Source organism: Carassius carassius, chromosome 31, assembly GCF_963082965.1.
Source record: "Carassius carassius chromosome 31, fCarCar2.1, whole genome shotgun sequence".
NCBI classification, from domain to species: domain Eukaryota; kingdom Metazoa; phylum Chordata; class Actinopteri; order Cypriniformes; family Cyprinidae; genus Carassius; species Carassius carassius.
In genome coordinates, this window is record NC_081785.1 from 25,337,109 (window position 1) to 25,350,200 (window position 13,092).

A 13,092-nucleotide genomic window follows, 5' to 3' on the forward strand; every position below is an offset into this window, starting at 1 on the left:
AGAGTTTGACTCCTAACCCTATAGTTGTGGGTTCGAGTCTCAGGCTGGCAATACCACGACTTAGGTGCACCTTGAGTGGGTTAAATGCAGAGCACGAATTCTGAGTATGGGTCACCATACTTGGCTGTATGTCACGTCACTCACTCACTTCACAAGCCATAGCATTTCTTTATTTATGATTCTCATGAATAGTCATTGCAATGCATCATATTTTCACTTAAACATATTTGGACACTTAAGCCACACTTAAAATCCAAGGATTAAAACAAAACAGGACAGACAGTTGTTTGTTCTCCTGGTTACGTATGGTCCTGCTTTGTCTTTGATTTGAGTTGAGCTGAGTTAAAACACTATAAGAAAGAAGGTGAACATTGGCCATATTTGTGCTTCTGCTTTGGGTTGGTGAATTGCACTGGCTGTGCCATCTAAAAGTTGTATCTGTTAGTGCTTAAGACTGGAATATAGTAAATGACTGGGCAATATTTTTTGCCCAACTCTCTTTTAAGCTCTTTGTCGAACCCGTATAAATTATTATTTAAATCAGTTGATTCACTTGCATTGATATTTTCTTTCAGCTGCTGTTTCAAACTTTCATGGCATCACCTGTGTTCCTTTCTACTTTGTAAATGCATTTAAATTCACAATGTATTTCATAACGATCCCTTAACCCTCTGGAGTCTAAGGGTATTTCTGGGGCCTGGAGAAGTTTTGTCATGCCCTGACATTTGTGCTTTTTTCAGTTTCTTATAAATATCTAAATGGCTAAAGTCTAATCTCACTGTAATCAGCACAAACTGGGCTATAATAATATGTGAGCAGCATGTAGGTACATGATTGTGTTTAAAAAAAAAAAATGTTATGCGTGGTAAGTGAAAAACTAAAAATGTTAAATCACTTAAATAAGCCAATAAAACACATACAGAACATTGATTCCGGGGACTTTTGAGAACTGGAGCTTGTAGCCTAGAATTTTTATTGAAAATCATCTTGTTTACTCACTCACTTTTCTGCCGTTATTGAAGCATTAATGTCAAGCCCTGGAGTCCAAATTAGCCTTGTTCAAATACCCACACTTGTGGTCTTGGCCACTTGAAAGCATGTGCGCGTGACAGGAAGATTTTAAAAATGTCAAAGCACAGTGCACGTAATGCACACTAAATCCGCTCCACAGCAGTATTCAAGTCAAGTCAGTATCCTGTCATGCATCATGTTGTGGAAATAAATCACAAGACTTTTTGCCAAGATCGTGAGAGGTCACTGAAACCTTTCCAATGTAAGTTGGATAAATATTAATAATAATTAGATATTACATATAATTTGGTTGTAAAACAAAGTGCTACACATTTTATTGCTGCATACTGTAGATAAGAATATTTATTTTGTACAACATTTGGAATGGCTTTTTATCACTTACTTAGAAGCACCACATATTAAAATTGTCATGTTATAGGGACTACTGAACAGACATTTAGAAGTTGATTTTAAAATGTAATGTATTTTAAATGAAAATAAAGCTATGTAAACACTTGCATATTTACAATACTATAAGTGTGTCCCATCAGGTAATGAAAAGTTTGACACACACTTGTGGTCTTCATCATCACTTGAACGATTGGGCCAAATACAGGAAACAAGTAGTCAAGGGCAAAGACCGCAAGTGTGGGTATTTGAACAAGGCTTATGTGCCGGTGCTCAGCCCCGTAGGGCCCCGCCCAATTTAAAACCCTGCTCACAGTCCATTATGTCATTTTAGCTATTGAGTGTACATTGGTCTTACACGTTGTTGCGGTGCATTATGAAACTGAATAAGTGCATTCAATAACATTAGTGTTTATTTTTTTTCGCTATTTTCATTTTAGTCTTAGTCCCAGGCTAAAATGTCCTTGTTAGTTTTTATCATATTTAGTCAACCTTATCTTATTTAGTTTTCAAGTTTCAGTCGACTAAAAGTCTCAACATTTTAGTCTAGTTTTATTCAATGAAAACTTGACATTCTAGTAATACGATTATTATTAATTAACCTTACAGCAGTATTAATTTTGGCAGACATTTTTAATTTAGTCCTAGTCTTACTCAGATGTACATTTTAGTTATCATATTTAGACAAACTTGTCCTGTTTTTGATTATTCAATGAAATGTATGAGCATTTTTTGTCATTCTGTATAATAGTTAAACTGATCACCTTTTTCCCCCCCTCAGAATTGTTATTATAATGATTTTTGTCATTTGAGAAATGTATTTTTGCATTTTGGGTATTGCACTTATGTCACGCTGTCTAGTCTCTGTTTCCCTGGGTGTCCACTAGTGGGCTCACTTCCCCTTAGGCACTTCACCGTAGGCACTAGAATTCCTCTAGTCTGGTCCTGTCTTCACAGTAATTGCACTCCGGTTAATTGCACCAGGTGCAGTCACTTGATTGTCATTAGCCTCATTATAAATACCTGTCTTTCCCTGTTGTTTGTATGGAGTCCTTACCCTTCGTGTATGCAGCATTTCTCGTCATCCAAGTGTCCCCTTCATCTTCTCGTCTCCCGAGATTGACCCTAACCTCTCGTCTTCCGAGTTCCCTTTTCTGTTCCCTCCTTTGTTTATTTGTTTTGTTTATTTTTTGGACTGTCTGTTTGGCTTTGACCTCTGCTTATATTGACAACTATTTGGATTACCCCTTTAATAAACATCTGCTATTGGATCTCGCTCTCTCCCTGTGTCTCTCTGCTGCGCGAATCGTCACAGAAGGACTCCATGAAACAGATCCAGCGGTATGTCCTTTCATGTCTCCTCCCCAGCCAGTATGGTGGAGCGGAGGGCTAAATACTTTAAATTAACCACCTTCCGCCAAGAGGGCAACGATGTGGGTGCCATGGCACAGGTTTTCTGGTCCTGTGCATGGGGCATGGGATATAATGATGCGGCCCTTAAGGACTATTTTAATACTGGGCTGGATGACCCGGTTCTTCAGAAGGAACTGGCTCAATTGGACACATTCGGGTTCTTGGAATTTGTGTGCTACTTGCAGCATCGGCTTCCGTGGGATGCCCCAGCCACTCCTGTCTCTTCCGGTGGGATGGCCGCCAGCCCAGCGCCACTGCACAAGAAGTCTACCAGCCCAGCGCCATGATGCCCATTGAACTTCCAGAGTTGAGTCAGATTCCGGTTGACCCTCCAGAGTCGAGTCAGGTGCTCGTGGACCCTCCAGAGTCAGGGTTAGTCACCGTCGACCTTCCAGAGTCAGGGTAAGTCACTGTTGACCTTTCAGAGTCAGGGTTAGTTCCTGTTGACCTTCCAGAGTCGAGTCAGGTGCTCTTGGACCCTCCAGAGTCGAGTCAGGTGCTCGTGGACCCTCCAGAGTCAGGGTTAGTTACCGTTTACCTGCCAGAGTCAGGGTTAGTCACCTTTGACCTTCCAGAAAAAGGGCTAATCACCGTGGACCTTCCAGAGTTAAGCCAAGTCACTGGTGATCTTCAAGGACCGAGTCAAGTCACTGGTGATCTTCAAGGACCGAGTCAAGTCACTGGTGATCTTCAAGGACCGAGTCAAGTCACTGGTGATCTTCAAGGACAGAGTCAAGTCACTGGTGATCTTCAAGGACCAAGTCAAGTCACTGGTGATCTTCAAGGACAGAGTCAAGTCACCGGGGTTCTTCATGGGAGAATTCAAGTCACCAATAGTCTTCATGAGCAGAGTCAAGTCAGCTCCGATCTTCTGGAATCCAGTATAATTACCATGGGATTATCAGAGTTTCGTCACTTTTCTGTGGAACTACCCGAGCCTCTCCATGGCTCTGATGAACTACCAGAGTCTCTCCTCGCCTCTGTGGAACTTGTTGTGGTGGTCTTCTGCTCCGCCCTGGTGGGCGTCACGTGATGTCCTTCATGGACTTATGTTTTTGTTTTTTCTGTCTGTCTTCCTCCTATGGACCTGGCCCTCCGTCCCTCCCCCTGATCCTCCGCCAGTCCACCTCCCTCCTGGGTTTCTAGTCTGTGTCTGTCGTTCCGTTTCCCTCTAAGGACCTGGCCCTCCGTCCCTCCCCCTGATTCTCCGCCGGTCCACCACCCTCCTGGACTCCTTGTTTTGTGTTGCACTTCTCTTGTCTCTGTTTCCCCATTTTACCTGGTTGTCTTGTTTCTGTTTCCCCATTTTACCTGGTTGTCTTGTCTCTGTTTCCCTATTCTACCTGGTCCTCTTGTCTCTGTTTTACCATTTTATCTGGCCCTCCGTCCCTCCCTCTAGTCCTCCACCGCTCCACCTCCCTCCTGGTCTCTTTGTCTGTTTGGTTTTCCCTTGGGTTCGGGTGGAGCATCTGGCATCTCCTCCGTGGAGGAGGGGGTAATGTCACGCTGTCTAGTCTCTGTTTCCCTGGGTGTCCACTAGTGGGCTCACTTCCCCTTAGGCACTTCACCATAGGCACTAGAATTCCTCTAGTCTGGTCCTGTCTTCACAGTAATTGCACTCCGGTTAATTGCACCAGGTGCAGTCACTTGATTGTCATTAGCCTCCTTATAAATACCTGTCTTTCCCTGTTGTTTGTATGGAGTCCTTACCCTTCATGTATGCAGCATTTCTCGTCATCCGAGTTTCCCCTTCATCTTCTCGTCTCCCGAGATTGACCCTAACCTCTCGTCTTCCGAGTTCCCTTTTCTGTTCCCTCCTTTGTTTGTTTTGTTTAGTTTTTGGACTGTCTGTTTGGCTTTGACCTCTGCTTATATTGACAATGATTTGGATTACCCCTTTAATAAACATCTGCTATTGGATCTCGCTCTCTCCCTGTGTCTCTCTGCTGCGCGAATCATCACAACTTACTCCAGTAAGCACAAATCAATAGAATGTGGACACATAGGCATACATGGTGTATTTTAACTTATCTAGTGTACTGATTTATTTTAGGGTTTTTATTATATAAATCAACATCAAAGTCATAAGCAATCTCTCTGTCTACATTATGAAAACAGCTAAAACAAATAAAATATTTAACAGTAAAATTCCTAGTAATTCCACTAAGTCCATAATAACAATAGTCTATTTCTCTATTAAAACAAGAGGGACTGAGTAAGTGTATTTATTTAACGGTCACAATCGTAAACAATACAGTAAGATCTGACAGGCTGAATGAGGCTTTCATTAATATTGCTAAACACCAGCTTGTTTGTTTTTCAGATCATCTGCATTGGCGCTTCCGCAATGAGGAGTGATCGTGTTTGCATGATTGCCAGATTGCTGAAAATAAGCAAGACAGAAAATTTATTAATTTAACAGCGAATCTCTGATTCTGAGATTAGAATTATTGATATCCGTCAACCGCACGCATGAAAGCTTGAGTAGTAGAGGTGTGTAGAGCAGTCTGCAACAACATTTTAACTCCTTTTTTGACGAAAATAAAAAGAGGTTTTTGGTAAAGTTTTTATTTTTTTTTAATACATTTTAGTCTCGTCTTATTTCGCAAATTAAATTGCATGTTGATATAGCCTTAGTTACTGTTTATTGACCTTATTGTCATCTCGTCTGTCATCTCGGTCTTAGTCATGGGCAAAAAGCTTGTCAACAAACATTTTTTGTCATAGTCTTCATTAACAAAATGAACACCAAATAACATTCACTATGGTTTCAAACACCACTACATATGACTGTCCTCTCAAACAGTGTACTTTATGGGAACAAATCTGGACACATCAACAGTATCTTACAAGGGCTACAACAGTAACCCTTGTTGGTCTCCTAGGTTACTGATTATTAACACCTGTGTCTCATTTAGTTTCCTTGTTTGCCCCATAAATATATGGGGTGCTTCTCAATATCCCTCCTCGTTTCCTCGTTCCTCCATCCTCCATCATATGACCTGGAAACCAATCGAGCTGTAGGACATCTCAATTCTCTAATTGCAGCGCAAGGAGGAGGCTTCTGGAGGACCTATGAGTGAGGATACACACCTGTATCCTTTGCGGAAGTGTTTTTCTTTGAAAAACCTCATGCACGTATAAATGCTCATCCCCATACACATCTGTTGTAAAAAATTAATTTACATTTCACATTTGTAGTTTAAATAAACCATACATGTCATATTTCAAACAGGTCATCTTGCTTTATTAATATTTATTATGAATGTCTTAAATAACAAACTTTAACAACATAAAGGCAGACCCCTTTAGCACAGCTGATGACACTTTGAAGTGACGCTAAAGGGAGCGAGGATATATAATTTAATTTGATTCAATTCCTCCATCCTATCATCTTTTCAAAGATTGACTGTGAAACATATCCTCTACTTCATTTATCTGACCACACCATGACAACTAAAAATAAAGTAAAAAGTGCCATTTATTGCCATGGTGGAATGGAATCCGCTTCAATTGTTTATCAAAGGCAGCATAACAATAAAGTCTATTCCACTTTTTTATGAGCTCTCTAAAAATAATCAGACACTTGTAAAACTTCCACTAGTTTTGAAATGAAATATTAGTGATTTTAATGGTTTGCAAAATAATAATAGTCAATAAGAAAATGAACTGAAATTGTTTCAGACATATTTTCAAACAAACAAATGGCCATGGGTGTGTTTATGTCTATTTGGAATATATTTACATTTAGTCATTTAGAAAATGGACTTACAAATGAGTTTATCATATAAGAGCCAATGACAATGAAGCTCTGCAGATGCAAATATTCTAGCTGGATGGTTCGGCACCTTCATTCTGACAGATTCATAGCACTCACCAAATTTCAGAACAAACAAAATCAGGCTCATTCATTGCAAGCAGTGATGCAGTAGTCTCTACACTCAGGTTGTTGTTTTGAAAACCATTATTGACACTTACATTAGCCTATAAACTGCTAGCTTTGGTGCTGAATCTATAAATGAGTTAAAAGATAATGCACTCAAGCAAGGAAGTCAATTTCCCCAGTGTCTTTCTTTCACCTAGGGTCTTCATTTACACAAATCAAATATATTTCTTTATATATTAACAATCAATATATTAAATTATTTAATAAATACTGAAAATATAAAGAATAACTGTGAAATTGTCTTAATATATTACAATATATGAAATAATATGTAAGGAATTGCAGCTTTTCATATATTGAAAACTGTAATATATAAAATTACTGTAATGTATGCATTTTATATCATAATATATAGATGTACATTTAATAAAATGTTAGTGTATATAAATACAATTGTAAGATCCAATTGACTGAAAGATGGACTCCAGTGGTGTTGGCAAAGGTAAACCGTAAAATTTTTTCACATATATTTTTGTTTTATAAAGGGATGCATTGCTGGTAAAACATGAAGAAGGCAAGGAACACAACAGAGAATCTTTGGTGAAAAGCTGTGGCAGCATGACCTCCTTTGAGAGGACAATGTTTTCATGCCACATCATCCTTATAAATAAACATCTTGTTAAGTGGCTTGAGTGGCTAAAGTTTAAAAATAATTTAAATGCATCCCTGATTTTGCTACAAAATATTCCTCATAACATATGACAAAAACAGCAAGTGTCTGTAATTATTTACCCTCTTTTTTGTCAATAAAATCAAAACGTGAGTGTGGTCAATGACTCATGGTAGCCCCATAGGTTGGGTCGCTGACACATAGTTCAGGCCCATTTAGGGCACATTTGCTTGCCTGCATAAAGGATAAGTGATCAATAATGTGGGCATTGAATGTGATATTTTAATATCACTGTTTTAAATGCACTTTAAATGTTTTCACATTAAAGGTTTTAGAATGTACTGCTGTTTTTAGTGATTGAAATATTTTGGCGGATGCTTTATATGGATTGCAAATGGCCAAAACTTGCATTTTGTTCACATTTTTTTTGTATTCTTTTGAGAGGTGATCTAAATATTTTTGGATTGGAACAGATATGACAGGCTTGTGCTGCAATTCTATGGATGTTTTGCCCACCAGGTCTTCGTAAACTATGCATTGTGTGTTTTGTGACTTCTTCTCGTTGTTGTCTTACCTGTTAATGTAGTCAAACTACATTGTGTCATGCAAAGTTAATTTCAACTGTATAAATGGGAAGCTGTAACACAGAGGGTCCCTTTCATCATAAAAACAAGTTTTGCTACTGGCTAAAATACCATTCTTTTGTTATTCCACTGATTTGAAGAGTTTTTTAAGTGCAAAGGCCTAAACTTACAGAGGTGCATCTTGTATAATGTGCTGATTTTAATGATTAGAGAATTTAGCATTAATTAGAATTTTTAGCATTAATTTAGCATTTTTAATTTTAGTGTATATTATGGTGCCCATAGCTGATAACTGTGTGTGGTTGCACAAGTGTTTTTAGCACTTATGAACATACTGTGGCCTATTATTATTATTTTATTTAACAGTTGGAGAATGTACTGTGTTACTAACATAACCTCGGTTCCCTGAGATACAGGAATGAGTACTGCCTCTGCTAAGATGCTATGAGAAAAAGCTTTTTTTCTCCTGAACTGAAGCCTTTTTTCAATCAAGCAGTGAAACCTCATGGCCATTGTTTCGTGTAGAGTTTAAAAATTAACCAATGCTTTGGCAGTGGAGCAACAAAGCCCGTCAGAATGGGCGAGGCATCTGGCTATATACAGTAGGTGGGTAACCAGAATGGGTAATACGGTCTGTTAACTGCAAGTCAGTCGCAAGGCAGTCACATGTCAAAATCATTCACGAAACTACCGTGAGGTGACGCAAAGATGATACTGCATATACAGATTAAAAGCTAAATGTTTTCATTTCGGTTCATTCTTGGTTAGGTTCAGGTTCAGGTTCAGGTTCCATTTGCAGAGCGAAATGAGAACGGTCCAGCATTTAGAAATAATTCTTATTAACTCTGTTATTATTCTTAATTTTTCAAACTGCTAACACTTTGCATTTTTGAATTATGCCTTAACTGTGTGACCAAAAATTTAGTATTATCTGTTTCAGCTGTTTGGATTTTTCCCGAATGAAAGAGCCCAACCTTACCTTATGCTTCACTTTAAATTATTATTTATTTATTTTTTGTTTCTTTATAGCTAAGCCTATATTATTATCACTGTTGGGAACGTTACTTTAAAAAAGTAATTAGTTATAATTACACACTACTTGTTCCAAAAAGTAACTGAGTTAGTAACTGAATTACTCTATAATAAAAGTAACTCGTTACCAGGGAAAGTAACTATTTGCGTTACTGTAAAAAAAAAAAAAAAAAAAAAAAAGTTGCTATATGTCAAAGAATTTTTTTTTTTTTTTTAGCAGTTTTCATAAGTCAGTTGAAATAAGTAGAACAGACAGGTGTTCGTACATAACTTTCAAGATTTTTTGCACGTCAACAGACAGCAAGATTTTTATCCTGCACTCTTTGTAAGAAAAGTGATTTTGGCCACTAGCTTTGTAGATGCGTGTGTCACACATTACATGTACACATTACATGCACGTTCTTGCCTTTGACTACAATGAATTTGAAGTAGTGTTTATATCTCCACCTTGAAAATGCCAACTTTTCATCGGATTGCTCCTGACTCGCCATTTCTGCTGCTGCTGCTGCGAATCTCTGTGTAGCTGTTGCGTGTGTGTGACTGTGTGTCTTTGGCGCCGCTGGCGCGTGTGTGTAAAAACACTGGATCTGATTGGCTACCATGAAACACATGGCTCTGCCTTAGCCAATCATAATCGCCTATCTCGTTATTAACCCACCTGCTCACTCGCTGTGTGAGCCAGGGGTGCGTTCGGATTGCATATTAAATCAATGCATGGTAACGCACCGCATTTAACGTTCAGTAACGTTAACGGCGTTGTAACGACGGGAAAAGTAATTAGTTAGATTACCCCGTTACTGAAAAAATAATGTCGTTACCTAACGCCGTTCTTTTAAACACCATTATTCCAAACACTGATTATTATATACTGTAATTATATTTATCCATTAGAATTATATATTTTTAATTCTTGTTCTGTTCTGATAAATAAGTTACGTTTAAAGGATTTGTTGTAAAGTGAAGGGAACTTAAAATATCCTGTTGGAACATTATAACATTATTAGGTCTGCCGTTATTATTTCTGAATGTAATAAAATGCAACTTATACATGACTTATATATTTTTTTTCTCTCACAAACGTAATTTATTTTTAGCGTGTTTAAAAAAAATGCAGCAAATGAAAATAGGTGATTAATCGGTTAAATTGGTTACTGTGGGTTAAAAAAAATACAATATATTTGTAGGACCATATTCTGGGCCTAATATAGGATTTGTTGTTAACTTTTTACAAGTTTCGTGTATGTTTTTATCCATGTTTGTATTTTTTTTATTGCATCTGCAAAATTACTTTGTGCATCACATTCACTTCATGTGCTCTGCCCAGAATCTGCCTCCCACATTGCTCAGCTGTGGACGATTTAAAAACGTTTGATATAAAGGTTGCTGTCCCATTTTATACAGGAATTGTTCATTACAAAAAAACAAAAAACACAAAAAAAAACCTTTATATTGTTAGTTTTATGCTAACATGCAATCAAGGTCTTCAGATACTATACAAGATACAAGTTAATTTAGGCTAGTTAACATGCACTGTGACTATTTGACCCTTTTTAACTTATAAACTGTTAACTTACTTCTGTTTCAGTTTTTATAACCTATTCTTACTATGTGTTTCCAGATCAATGCTATCTCTATCACTCGCAAACCACACATCACACAATGCAGACAGCGCAATCCTAACAACATGCACACTTTGTCTATATCTGCTAATACACTACTTTCTTTTCTATTGGTCTCTGGTAGTGTTGTCACGGTACCAAAATTTCAGTATTCGGTACCGATACCAGTGAAAATCCATGGTTCTCGTACCAATTTCAGTACCAAAGCAAAAAAAAACAAAAAAAAAAAAACAATTTTTATCACTAAGAATAAAACCTATGCTATTATTTATACTTATTTACAATTGTGTTTAAAGTTTTTATACAAGTAATATAATTATAAAACACAGCAAACAAGTTTCACCCAAATTTAATTAGTTTTTTAATTAATGAAATTTAAACACATTTATTTTTTGGTAAATAAAGGGGATTTGCTATTAAAATTAAAACATGTAAGAAATATTGTGTGATTTATTTCTTTAAAAATTAATGTTTTATTTTTTTTTTTCAACAGTAGTAGCAGTATCACATACAGTACAGACCAAAAGTTTGGACACACCTTCTCATTCAAAGATATTTCTTTATTTTCATGACTATGAAAATTGTAGAGTCACACTGAAGGCATCAAGGGCTATTTGACCAAGAAGGAGAGTGATGGGGTGCTGCGCCAGATGACCTGGCCTCCACAGTCACCGGACCTGAACCCAATCAAGATGGTTTAGGGGTGAGCTGGAACGCAGACAGAAGGCAAAAGGGTCAACAAGTGCTAAGCATCTCTCGGGGAACTCCTTCAAGACTGTTGGAAGACCATTTCAGGTGACTTCCTCTTGAAGCTCATCAAGAGAATGCCAAGAGTGTGCAAAGCAGTAATCAAAGCAAAAGGTGGCTACTTTGAAGAACCTAGAATATGACATATTTTCAGTTGTTTCACACTTTTTTGTTATGTATATAATTCCATATATAATTCCACATGTGTTAATTCATAGTTTTGATGCCTTCAGTGTGAATCTACAATTTTCATAGTCATGAAAATAAAGAAAACTCTTTGAATGAGAAGGTGTGTCCAAACTTTTGGTCTGTACTGTACATTCTACTAAATAATAGTAATATTTCTAGCACAATGGCTTAATGTAAAAATTGTATTTTGACGGGTTACCGTGAATACCTTTAAATTGACACTAGTTTTACTCAAATGATATGGTAAAATGCTTGTGAAGTGACTCAGAACAGTTCTGGTGATGTTGTTTATGTATTTATGTCCTCATTGAGATGGCAGATGCTGAAATTATTGCAAGCGTCATGCGCTTCAGTCTATGTAGTAAACAAACAGGCATGTCTCTGCCATTCATTCATTCATTCACACAGTGACGTGCAGAACATGCAGGATTCATATTTCAACCAACTTTTGCGGCTTAACATTTACAGATACTGGTCCATATGAAGATTTGATTTGATTAATTTATGCTAACTTTGACAAATTCCATGACTGTCCATATTAAAATGTAAGTTTCATTTTCATGACTGTATATTGAGATTCCGTCCATGTTTTCTGCTTCGCGGAAATCGTAGTGCTATATGCATCAAGAACCGGGTTGACCCACTCCCCCCGTTTGACTGGAAGAGGTGGAGGTACTGGTCTGATCATCTCTAATGATTGGAAATTTAATCTATCATCTTTGGGTATCAACAGCTTGTTTGAATCTCATTCAGTTACTGTTACCTATCCTCTTAAAATCAGTTTTGTCTATCGACCTCCAGGACCACTAGGTAAGTTTTTGGATGAATTAGATGTGCTGCTCTCAAACATTCATGAGGATGGTACTCCACTAGTTTTGCTTGGAGATTTCAACATCCACCTAGATAAACCTCTATCTGCTGACTTCCACACTCTGCTTGCCTCTTTTGATCTCACCCGAGTGTCAACTACTGCAACTCACAAATCAGGCAACCAACTGGACAAAACCACCACTGGCTCTGCACACCTTTACCTAAATTCATTACTGTTATGCTGATGACACTCAGCTCTATATTTCTTCTCAGCCTGGTAAAACATACCAATCTGGAAAAACTAACGGAATGCATAGTCGATATAATAAACTAGATGACGAGTCATTTCTTACTGCTAAATTCTGAAAGAAACAGAGGTGTTAATTATAGGACCTAAAAACTCTGCATGTAATAACCTAGAATGCTGTCTAAGACTTGATGGCTGCTCTGTCCATTCTTCGTCATCAGTTAGGAACCTTGGTGTGCTATTTGATAGCAATCTTTTCTAGCATTTGTAAAACTCCCTTTTTCTAAATTACGGCCTATGCTCACTATGTCAAATGCAGAAATGTTAATCCATGAATTTATGACCTCAAGGTTAGATTATTGTAATGCTTTACTGGGTGGTTGTTCTGCACGCTTGGTAAGCATACTGCAGGTAGTCCAAAATGCAGCAGCTAGAGTTCTTACTAGAACCAGGAAGTATGACCAAATTAGCCCTGT